General features: G+C 35.4%; 1 long non-coding RNA gene and 1 pseudogene across 1 annotated transcript; both read left to right on the forward strand.

Moving 5' to 3' along the window:
- Window positions 1-299: 299 nt before the first annotated feature.
- LOC144359641 (uncharacterized) lies at window positions 300-4741 on the forward strand (annotated as a pseudogene).
- Window positions 4742-7015: 2274 nt separating this feature from the next.
- Window positions 7016-8833, forward strand: LOC146741821 (uncharacterized). Its single transcript, XR_014929687.1, has 2 exons — window positions 7016-7272; window positions 8589-8833. It is a non-coding gene; the product is annotated as an uncharacterized LOC146741821 (long non-coding RNA).
- The last annotated feature ends 4467 nt before the right edge of the window (window positions 8834-13300 follow it).

Genomic DNA, 13300 nt, shown 5'->3' on the forward strand with positions numbered 1-13300 from the left:
ATATCCGTGATTGTTTACATCGACGCGAAATGTGAGCATGTATTGCTTGTATTTCTGGTTTCCAAAATTGAACCTGTGTCATTAAAACATACATGTAATAAAAAACACTTGTCTCTCTTTATTTCAATACAAAAATAAACAAATATCGTTCTTACACTGCCATTACTTCTCGGTATTACTTCAGGTGCAAGTTGTATATGCCCCGATAATATGCTGCCCTTTTCCGGGTGCAGACTATAAAACAATTGGCGCGAAATTATGAGCAAAATTTATTATATGACAACGACAGTGGTGCCAAGATGGCAGAGTGTATCTTGGTTGGTAAAACACGGTCACAGTCTCGTTGTAACGGGTCGTTGCGTCTAGTAACCGGTGAAAGTGTACGCTGTTGTCAATGTGAAAAAAGTGAAACCCTCTGGATTTGCAAATTTCATTTCCAATACGTAACGAGAGCAAACTCTCGGCGATGCTCCTGTCCAGCAACATGGTCTCACAGTATGAAGCTGAGCGACAGACCGATTCCAAGCAGGTTGTATGCAGTGTTTGACGACATTGGTCACAATGACCCGACATATAAACCAGGTACTCGGTGGTGTAATCGTTGCAAGACAACTGCCGATGATGAGTTTTCCTCCATAATTGCTAAACTACACAACACGAACAGGGAGGACGATCGACATCAAACCGACCAACGTGACAGATCACCTCTGGTAAGTATTTACACCAGAGAAAATATAAACACAATGTGCCTCCACTATATATTGTTCTACTTCCGGTTCATAGTAACCCGTAAACGAACGCCACAGTGTTTTTATCGATCAGTGCTATTGTTTTTTTTTGTTTTCTTTGAGGGCGCCTACCAATGAGTTTTAGAATTTCAATTCTCACTTCTAATTACATGATCTCGTTTTAAGTCTTGGCATAACTAGTTACTGCATACTTGTTTATACTATGAATTTATAATTTAAGTACATGCATCTTAATTTTGTTTTTGTTGAAACAAAATAGAATAAGGTAAATGTTTTATATACACAGAAAAAAAAGTGCACAACATTTTACCAAGTTGAATCAAAACAATGCGGTACAGTGTTGGTCAATGATGAGGGAAATGTACTGTTGACACAAGATCAGTGGAACACAATAACCTCAAAACTAAAAGGTAGGTTTCTTTATTGTTATTAAATTTGTACTGTGTGATTAAGTTAATCACACAGTATATTGAATTTGAGTCAAGAAATGTAAGTAAAGGATTTCCACTAACAATTGTATAACCAGCCAACATGTCATTAGTAGTTTTGAATTGGTAAACTATTTTCAGAGATGACATTATTTTTTTTTATTATCTGTAAATGATTATCTATCATTATAAAATGTATGCATCATAATAGATAAATACATTTTATATCAGCCAGATTTTCTCAATATTGTTATAATTTGTATTCTGTCCAGTCCCTAGATTCTCAGATCAAATCAGAAAGCTTCAAGACGTTTTGTACCACAACTAAAAAAGTGAAACATTAAATACTGTGCAAAGTATCCAGAACTTGGCAATGAATGAAGTCCCACAACTTTATGATGAAATTTATGCCTCTATTGTTGACAAACATACAAGTGTAAGAAGACAAAAACAGCAGGAAAAGAGGATAGTGGCAGTTTTGATGTTATTAGCCTTTTACAGGTAATGATCACTAGCAAAACTGCAGGTAAAAAAGGGGGGGTGATACAAGTGTGACGTAACAGTTTAATAATACTGTACTGTGTTTACAGTGAAGAGTAGCTTTCTAAGATTTCACAGTTTAAAACTGCAATATGGACAAAAAATGTGTATATTTGTAGACTGATATTGCAATTTAATTACATGCTACATGTTGCTTTAAAGTGACTTTTTTTAAGGATATTGGTTTTACATTTGTGTATTATGTTATAATAGGTCTCAAAAGACGAACATATTTCAAGAAGCTGTGGGCTTGTATATGAACATGCAAGGTCTGTCACAAGAAGCCCAAGATCTATGTAGGCTAATTGGCTTTTCGTTACATTCCAAGACTATACTAAAAAAGAAAGAAATAACCGATGAACACTCAAAAGGAATTCAATCAGACATACAGAAAAAATTACAGGTACAGTAAAATTTATTTTTATATATAATCTCACAAGTTGTATGCCCTTTTCATAGATGAAAGATTAATACAAAACACTAATATTATCTGTTACTCTATTATAGTTGTTACTCTATTATATTTACTATACAACTGTCATCATCAATAAAATGTAATATTTCAGGTCAAAAACAAACCCCTGATAATCGCATTGCATGATGATTTTCATAACATTCATGGCTTTTGCTCAATGTCATCTGGATATAAAGAACTGAAAACCAGCCAGGTGGTGCACATGACAACATCTTTATTGGACATCTTACCATTGAGACCGCTATCTATACCACAGGATGGCCCAACATCAATACATCGGTAAGGATAAATTGCTACTACAATGGTAACACACCACAGTTCATTAAATTTACCATCAACCAATAACTGTCAGTCTTAACTTATAGTTGATTACAGGCTTCATGTACACACCTGTGGATAACAAATATTGCTAACTGTTATGATATGCAGTGAATAAACTACAATTATTATTATCTTTATGTTGATTATTTTCAGGCCTATATACATCTACAAAAATGGACAACAATGCTTGGTGAGAGGTGGGATTGCTGGACAAATAATGAGTCATATGTTTAGGAAATTTATGAGCAATTACAGTTTAGGTTTTTTAGCAACACTACCATTACCATTTCACAAATTAGATCAATCACAAGCTAATCAATGCCTTAGGAATATGAGGTAAGTACAGTGAGCTTTAATTGTTGTATAATGTCACTCCTAGATTATACATTTAGTACAGTTCATGGGGAATATCCAGAAATATGTGTATTGTCTCAAAGTATTGGTGTACCAAATTGTGTTCAGGCAATCAGTGAAACAAGCAAAGATAAATAAATTACAAAATATTACTAAAACATAATTTCAAAATGGCTTATAGTAGTAGCACACATAAGCCAACTGTATGCTGTATTATTAAAACATTACTGTTTTTTTTTAAATTAGCATAAAATTATATATATCTAACTACCAAATGTACTCCTTAAATTGAAACATAATATGAGTAACACAAATTTTCTTTTAATACTTTGTAGACCATACACAGATGTAGATTCTGAAGAGCTGCACAACCTGGACACAACTATTTTAGTTGATGAAATAGAGCAACCACTCAAGAATACAGAACAGCTGTACAAGTTGTGGGAAATGGTGATAAATATACCATCCATCAAAGAGTATATATTACAGCATGCTATTTTGGCCCCAGGTGATTGGCCAGTTTGGTATTTTGGAAAAAAAATAATCGCTAGCACTGATATTACACAAGATGTTTTATTTTTTATCCCCACTGTTGGTCAATTCCACATTACTCTGAATGCATCTAAAGATATAGTTACATCATGGAATTTTTTCTTTCAATTACTTTGCAATGGTGTTTTTGGTAAACATTTTATTTTATCAACAAAACCCAAGCCTTACAAAGTGTCATTGTGCATTTATTTAGCCTACAGTGGATGGATGTACATCAGACCTCATGTAATAGGAAAGATGAATTCATGCAAGTCTGTAGAAGTCAGTTGTTTACTTATTCTTTTAGATGAATTAGTGCCACTTCTTTATTACCATTACCCTGTATTTGTTCAAGGTCATGACCATGATATGTTGCTTGATGTTATAAAGCGCATTGAAATTTATTTCATAATTTCAAATAGGCATCATTATAACAAGTCTCTCCTTAGTTTACTTTCTGATGACCTTTATCACACACATCACTTGCCTGGATATTCCAATCTTTCACAAAACCATCAAGATGTTATAACTGAGAAGAAAGTTGAGATATTCCATTCATCACTACAACACCACATTAAATCACATGACAATGCAACCACTATACAAATACAAGCACACACATTACATTACACCAAACACAACATGTTAATCAAAGACTTGTTACAACATCACACTCATGGAAAGAATGACTATGAGTGACGCTTCTTGCAGGAAGAAGTGCGCAAACACTGTTAAAGATCATAAAACAAGTGATGCAGACAGCACAAAAACAACAACCTACACCATAAAAAGATGGATTATATCATTTACCCACATTCAACACAAACATAACGCCAATATTATTGCATTTAGGATTCCGATACCCAGATCATCATCCCAATGAAGATCTTGCATGTGATAACCAAAGCTGTGTAATCACATCAGACATAAATATAAGGCGTCTCACGTGTGGCCATACTTATCACGTTTGTTGTTTACCAGAGTCTGGATGTACCAGCTGCTCAAAGTTTCTCTCAGCTGAAATTTTAAAACTTGCAGACTCATGGAATGAAGGATTACTAAAGGAAACATTACATCGCACATCACAAACTGACGACACCAGTGATGAGACTGGCACATTGCCACAACAACCAACAGTAATGCAGCAGTATTATAAATCAGAACAGTTTAGGGATGAGATGAGAATTAGTGCTGTATCCATTCCTTCTGTATCAACAACAAGATTTATAAACAGGCAGCAGAAAGAAGAAATGGCATCACAATGTACAGACACACACAGATATACCGACTTCTCCATCGGCTTCTCTCAACTTAACACCATTGGAAGCATTCAAACTGCTTGAAACTAAGATCAGCATCAAATCTCATTCCATAGAGATTGGTCCAGTATACACACAGCATCATACGGAGACTGGTAGAGCGTTATTACAATTTTATTTTCAGCACTGTATGGCAAAGCAAAGAATGGCATTATTATTTGTAAGATGTGGAGTGACAGTTGCTTTTATTTTTGATAATAATCATTTTATCCTTTTTGATTCACACAGTCATTATAATGATACTCAGGGTGCAATAATTGCATAGACAGAATATAATGACTGCAATCAACTACTTCAATGGTATGACATCATAATGATTACAGATGGACAATGTACAGTGGGAGCAGTCACGTTATTTACATTTTAACTCTCTATTGCAATAATAGACAATTCATTATGTTCAGCTTGAATTTTATGACTGAGTAGTCAGTCATGTTGTATCAATGCAATAGATTTATAATCACAAACTTTGTGTATATACTGTATCTGCCAGCATGTTCTCATGGTCCTCATGGTCCGCTTTATTAAACGTTTAGTAATTGTCATAAAATAATGTTTGTTGGTCACATGAGATAGATGTCAATTATAAATAAAATTATTTATCGAACCAATACAAATTTTATAGTTTTAATTATTTCAGAATTTGAACACTAGTCAATTCAGCATGCATTTTTGTCAACGAACCACATAGAAAATGTAAATACTTTATATGAAAGTCCAGTTATGATATCAAACAAGCAATGGATCGATTTACACAAATCCGAATGTGTACGGGGTATTACTACAGTCGCAATTGACAGTGAAATTGACAACAAAATGTCACCCTTGATACACTTGAATGTGGTGGTATCACTATCGCGTCAAGCTGACATGATCTCAGTCTCGGATAACAATGCAGTCGCCGTTTCGTCATTTTATTATTATCGACAACTGATTTGTTTCTTGTATTTACTTATCCCAGTACCGTCCTGACGTTCTCTTCATCGTATTTCCCCGATACTTCATGCCCCAAAGTATGAATATGACAAGACAATAAATATATCCGGTTACATGGAACGATGACCAATGTCGTGAAAAACTCCCAATTTACGCCATATTCAAAAAGATAACGTCATAATTCACCATTTAAAAACAAACAAAATATTTTACCTATAACATAATATAAGTTGCGTTATCAAAAACTCATACGAAAAAGTCCAAGTAATAAAATCGATCTCCAAATCATAGATGCGCCGGGAAGAAACGCAGGAAAATAGTATTCCAGCTGATTACACGCCTACAATACCCGCGCATGCGCACATATTATTCTCCCCTGTCCTCACAGCCACCCAGGCTGAACAGACTAGGCTGCCAATACAAAACGACCGTTTTGACGACTCCATGTTTTTTTTATATTTTTTTATATTGTTCATTAATTGGCATATTAATACAATACATAATTAAATCTTTGAAACAGCAGAAATTATCAAATAAAAAGCCAATAAAATGTGTGTTTGAAGTTCAAAAGTTTCAACTATTTTGAAGTAGATCGTCCTTTAACGCAATACAGCAGTGTAAACTGATTGTCAATTAAACAATTTTACGACCACCTTATTTCTACAAAAGTTTCATCTATCATTCAGTAAAACAATGACTGAATAAGCGAAATGCATATCAAATGGAAAATAAAACACATTATGCGTGTATTTTTTTAGTCTACATACAAATGAAATTGACTTAGCAACGCTTAGCGACAGTATGGTGTTGCTCGGCCTTACTGACAGGGTTTTCTTCAAATATTTCACGCTGTTATTATGGCTTACTTCATGACAATTATAACTACTCAGTCTAGAGCGGAGGTACATATGATGATTTTGTTCTCACTAAAAACAAACGCTTAGCAGTGCGGAAACAATTGACTGCCGAACCGCCGTTTTTATGAACAATTTATCTGTGAAAAAGTAGACCAACAGCACAAAATCAAACCACAGTGTAAAATCTGCTTTTTGTCTTTTTGTGAGAATTGTGACACAGCTCGTGTTTGATTGTTACGAAGTGACGCGTGACTGGAATGCGGCCTCGTAAAATACTCTAACCCAGACACAGATTGTTTATAGGAGGTGAGTTGAGCCTACACCTGCCAGACAAATACATTATCCTGTGATTGGTCAAAATGTTGAATACGTGGTTGAATACTAGTCCAGCAACCAATGGGAGGGAAGTGCGTAGTTAAACACATTCGACAGACCATATATGGTGTCCCATAGTCTCGGGGGGGGGATAATACGTGAATAATTAGTTCCATACAATGACGATTCTTGTCATCGCATGCGGTAAGGTTGTTTCGCTTATTCCTCGGTGAATGAAAGTGTCTCAGTATCGGTGTCCTGCACAAAGAGCTACAGTAGCCTACATAATTAACTACGTATACTTCGTACAGCAGTATTCTTGCATCCACACACTCTCAATTCCAGCAACCGTTCGTAACGTTCAAACGTACGTATTGGATTGCCCCATAACAAATGTTTGGTAGAATTGCGACTTTTATTTCAACACGTACTGTACAAACTTTTAAGGTGAGTTTATCTTTAGTCGTTCATATTAATTAAATCTAATCTGGTATTATTCAATAGTTACTCGAGCGGATAACTCTGAAGAAAGCAAACTCCGTATTAACACGCTATATGAATGAAATCACTCCACTCGCTGCGCAGGACTATAATAACAATGTTTCAACCCGTACCTAAAAATATTCCGGTACGACTGAACTTGCATTTTGTCAATCTCCTTCCCAGACACCTTTGCGTTTTACGCAATAGTGTCTGTGCCACAGGCAGCCTTCAATTTTGTGGTCAATCACCTCACTACGCACGGCCATTTTCCTGTAGCTGTTACATTTGTTACTACAACAAGTGGAAAAAACGTATGTGACATCCGAACTATTTATTAATGTCAGACTTCAGTAAAAACGTAAATACGGACCATTTTATCGCGAACTAGGTTTTGCGAGGTAATGTTATAGTGGTGAAATGGCGCACGTGGTACACTAAAACTTGGAGGAAAAAACGTTCTGTTAACGTATATAGTTGGGAAAGAAACATTGAAGATTAATTTCACTGAAAGGGGTTTCCTAACATTTCCGTTTATCTTGTATTCTGGTGAATATTTCAATACTATTTCTGGCTTGACCGGGTTCAATTTCCGCGTCTAACAGTCATAGAACACAAAGATTCTAGAAAATTTATGAAGTTATTCATTTATTGTACATTATAATGCTTTGGCATCTAGGAAATTATTGCAGTTTTCTAAAGCAAGTCTTGTATATTTTATTCTAATTACTAAACATTTTATTCTGATTCAGGGCGTGAAACGTCTTATTAAAAAGTGATTAAAGTAACCAAGTGACTTTCGCATAACTTTGTTAACCGCCAAGGTCTTGTAGTTCGAACATATTCGAGTATGCAAATGAGTTCTATGCAAATCTGCTTCGTGCAGTGATGATAAATAACGCGTATCGAACTGTGCGGAGTTCGGCATTTTGTATGACCTTGTTGGAATGCATAAATTAATTATTTAACGTTTTTTATTCAAAATAAAAATAACGGTTTCGAACTGCCTGTGTTCTCAGAATAGAACGTCCGTGGAATTAACTAGCTGTCACCGGTATCTGCACACACCCAGTCGGACGCAGCAAAAAATATACCCCTTTTATTATAGTATTAAGGAAAAGTTGATTCATCGGCCATATTTGACAAACAATTGTTTCATTTGTACTCGGACAAACATTTATTAGTTGTCTGAGATTTGATCCATTACTACCACCAAATACTTGTACCCCAAACTTGTCTAATAATTCACGTCATTCATTTTTTTATTACTTCCCTTCTTCCAGACAAGGCGCAACATGTTCGCCACTATACCCGGAATGTGCTTACTTGGCGTGCCAGTGTGGGTAGCTGTTGGACTGCCATCATCAGAAGGACATACCAAGAAGCCGGATATTGACAGAGCAACTACAAACGACCAGGACACTTGCTAACAGTAAATGGACTCGAAGGATTTGGCGTGTTCGGCGATTTTGAAACATTGACTGAGTCAACATACAAACGTTATTCAATATATTTAAGTCATACTGCACCAACGACTCCTATTTGTTATATAAATACACTCCAAATCGCCATTTACAGTCCCTCACGAGAAGATCTGAAAGGGTGGTCGCCGGGGACTGCATTGTTAGATATGGGTTCTATTCGATGTATACAGCTCACGCTCTTATCAAAGGGGTAGTGTGGGTAACTTAAGCACGTGTTACATGATGCATGTTGCTCGTATTTACACGTATTTTTAATATTCACTCTTTTTAGGTCGCGTACAATATCGCATTGATTAAATAATGAACCACGACAGTGCATTTGGGTTGCTTAATAAATCAAAGCGCAGATAATTCACACAATAATTGCGTCCAGTGCTCAAAAGGATGGTGTACATTTCTCTATCAATTGTGCTCATTAACATCCAATGACAATCGCAAGTTTACCCACACGACTTTCTTAATTTACACATCGCACTTGATAGCTTGCTTGATATCTGAATTTCAGTTTATATATCGACACTTGTCTTAGTGTTTCAAAATCAGCGAGTCTGATTCTTAGATGGGCATTATATACTCTTAAACGTTGGCTGGTTTTCCAACGGATTTTAGAATATCAAAACTACGCAGGCAGAGTTTTCATTGATGACATTTTGATAATGTAGAATGTTGAGAAAAGTTTGCAAAGTGAGCTAAAACTAGTGCTCTCCTTGAGTGAGAAACTCTTAATCATGATTGTTCGAATAATTTGAAAATAAATCGATGAATTGAATGTAGACAAATTATGTTGACTGACTAAATACTGCACATTTTGTGATTGTTTTTTTTCTATTAATTTAAATTGCATGAAATAATAAACAAATGTTTTCAATTAATAATGTAGTGTAACGTTTTATTTTGTTTGTGAATTGAATAGATAACGCATGATAACTGGTAGAGGACCATGTGCATACCGTGACATAATGCGACATAATGCGATATAATACATTGAAATTGTTGTTGACTAGACTCGTCCCGGAGGGGTGCATGACACGATTGGTTGAAATAATCGTCTCATTTGCAAAAAATTATATTCATGAGTAATGAAAAACTCGTTTTTTCAGTAATATTGGCCAAAATGCTTTCCGATAGCATGCATGTTAGTTCTAAATTGACTTGATTCTATCGTTAAGAGCTGAAAAAATATTTGGAAAAATGATGTAAATGTATTTTTTGAGTCGCGTTTTCGATCAGACTCCAGCTAACTGTTGAAAATAAGCATAGGTTTTCTCTTTACCATGATCATAGCAAGTTACGAAATTCATGGAGAATGCAGAGGCACGTTTAAATTTCACTCTAGTACAATTGCTCAAAATGTTTTCGGTGACTTTTATCAGTGACAAGTTACCAATTGGTATGCATTTCGAGAAACCAGTGTGTGTGCATGCGCAGTTTGAAATTGAGCAGTTTTGAACGCAATAAAATCACGCGTAGAACTCGGGCTCCAGCAAGAAATTGTGACGTCAAACTGGTTGTCGGTTGAATTGTTTTGCAATAGACAATAATTTTGGAGCCTGTAGTTGTCTATGAAATGTTTCTAAGTTTTGTTGAGGATTATTCTGTAAAGAAATTGCTGAAATTATTTCATCTTTCGTAAACGGGACGTTGTTGCTTTGACGATGGGCTACGGACGACTGACGTCGAAACGTTCCATTCAGATCGGATGGCGCCCTCTCGTGCCAATCCCCCTGACTCGTCCTCGCTCATTTACAATGCCACAACTACCACCGTGACCGATATTTGAATGTTACTTTATGCATTGATATGTAACGGCGAACTCATTTGCATATTTGAATGTGTTCGAAATTCAAGACCCTGACTGTTAACAAAGTTATGCGGAAGTCCCTTGGATGTTTTAATAAGGCGTTTCACGTCCCGACTCAGAATAAAATATTCAGTTAGATTAAAATGTACATGATTTGCGTTAGAAAAATGTAGTCCTTTCTTAGATGCCAAAGCATTAGATTGTACAATGAATGACTAACTAACTTCATAAAATTACTAGAACATGTGTGTTCGATGGCCGTTAGACGCGCAAAATCGAACCCGTTCAAGCCAGAAATAGTATTGAAATATTCACCAGAATACAAGATGAAAGGAAATGTTAGGAAACCTTTCAGTGAAATTAGTGTTTGTTTCTTTCGAAACTATATGCCTTAATAAGGTAGAAGCCTAGTCATATTTTTTGACAAAAATTGTCATAAATCGCATGTTCATTAGTTTATTATTTACAATCATGAAGCCAATGTCCCATGGTACAATGAAATAGCATTATTTTGTGTGTTACAGTTAAGCTTTTTGAGAAACGTGTCCTAATTATTTTTTGAAAATTCCTATTTTTAGAACAATTCCATCCAGCACAATGTTAAAGAAAAATTGCATTTTTTGACACTTTTTTTAAGACCCAGATTTTTTAAATAATTCAGAACACAAAAAGTACTCCATCATTAACAATATATGATTTTTTCAGCCTATGTCACCAGGCTAGATTTTGAGATATTGCATAATATCTCTGCCATAGGAACCTATGGTAAAAGCATTATGAAAGTGCCAAAATGGCGACTTTCCACTAAAATAAAACCATCAATATCTCGAAAATAAGGCTGGTGACCCCCAACTTTTTTTAGGTCAATATCCTTATATTGCCTTGCAGTACAGTTTGTTGCAAAATGAATAAATTCTGTTTTTTTTTAATTTATGAGTAGGCTTCTCCCTGAACAGAACGTTTTTGCTCCCGGTTTTAGTGTATCACGTGCGCCATTTCACTACTATAACATTACCTTCCAAAACTTAGTCCGCGATAAAATGGTTCGTATTTACGTCTTTACTCAAGTCTGACATTAATAAATAGTTCGGATGTCACACAAGTTTTTTCCCACTTTTTGTAATGCGTTTTTAGATGTAACAACTGCAGGAAAATGGCCGTGCGTAGTGAGGTGATTGCCCATAAAATTGAAGGCTGCCTGTGGCAGAGGTACTATTGCGTAAAGCGCAAAGACATATGGGAAGGAGATTGATGTAACGCGTATCGAACTGATCGAATTAGCACGAGAGGGCGCCATCCGATCTGAACGTTTCGAAGTTAGTCGTACGTAGCCCATCGTCAACGCAACAATCTCCCTTTTATGAACATATTAAATAATTTCAGCGATTTCTTTACAGAATAATCCTCAATAAAACTTGAAAAATGCAGGCTCTAAAATTATGTCTATTGCTATATTCAATTCAATTGCAATTCAACCAACAGCCAGATTGACGCAACGAGAGTTCTACGCGTGATTTTATTGCGTTCAAACTTGTTCCATTTCAAACTGTGCATGCACACACACTGTGGTTTCTCGATATATTTTATCGACTCGTAACGATAGAATCAGTCAACTTAGAACTATCAAGTATGCTATCGGAAAGCATTTTGGCACAATTTTACTGAAAAGACGAGTTTTTTCATTGCTCATGAAAATTAATTTATGCAAATAAGGTGATTATTTCGACCAATCGTGTCATGCAACTCCCCCCCCCCTAATGGGCGAGCTGGGTAGACACCAAATACATACAGTTATTAACACTGAAATAATTCGTTTTTGGTTGAAATGTATAAAAGTAGACTAATACTAGTATACTCGGGCATACCCAATTGCTTTAAATTGAGTTAGCTTTCCGGGCACTGCATGTCAAAAACTTGTTAAGGTAGAAGCCTACTCATAAATTAAAATACCCAGAATTTTTTCATTTTGCAATAACCTGTACCCCAAGGCAATATAGGGATTTTGACCGAAAAAAGTTGGGGGTCACCACAACTTGATAGTTGTATTTTAGTGGAAAGTCGCTATTTTGACACGATTATAACACTTTTACCACAGGTTCCTATGGCAGAGATATTGTGCATTATCTCAAAATCTAGCCTGGTAATAGAGGTTGAAAACAACATACAATGTTAATAATGGAGTACTTTTTGCATTTTTTCTTTAACAATGTATTCTATTGAAATGTTCTAAAAATAGCAATTTTCGAGAAATATTAGGACACGTTTCTCAAAAAGGTTAACTGTAACACACCAAATAAATCTATTTCATTGTACCATGTCATGCGATTTATGACTAACTTTGTCAATAATTATGACTAGGCTTAAATAAATATGATTTTGGCGAAGAATGGCTAAAACAACAGGTGGCTAACTACGACCTCTTTCAATATGAATTTAAACAGCGAAGTTTTGATATTTATGTGCAAGAATGGTTTACTGGGGTTGCAGGATATCCCAAAATGCGTACATACTGTAAATTTAAATGTAATATGACTTGTAAAAAGTATATAGAATGTATTTCAAATGTTACTTATAGAAGGAAACTGTCTTGTTTTAGCATTTCTACACATGACCTAAATATTGAGACTGGGAGAGCGATGGGGGTTCTACTTAAACTGAGGTTTTGTCAATTTTGTTGTAATCAAATTAAAGATGAATATCACATGCTTCT

The sequence above is a fragment of the Saccoglossus kowalevskii genome, chromosome 6 (genome assembly GCF_978046115.1).
Source record: "Saccoglossus kowalevskii chromosome 6, keSacKowa6.1, whole genome shotgun sequence".
NCBI classification, from domain to species: domain Eukaryota; kingdom Metazoa; phylum Hemichordata; class Enteropneusta; family Harrimaniidae; genus Saccoglossus; species Saccoglossus kowalevskii.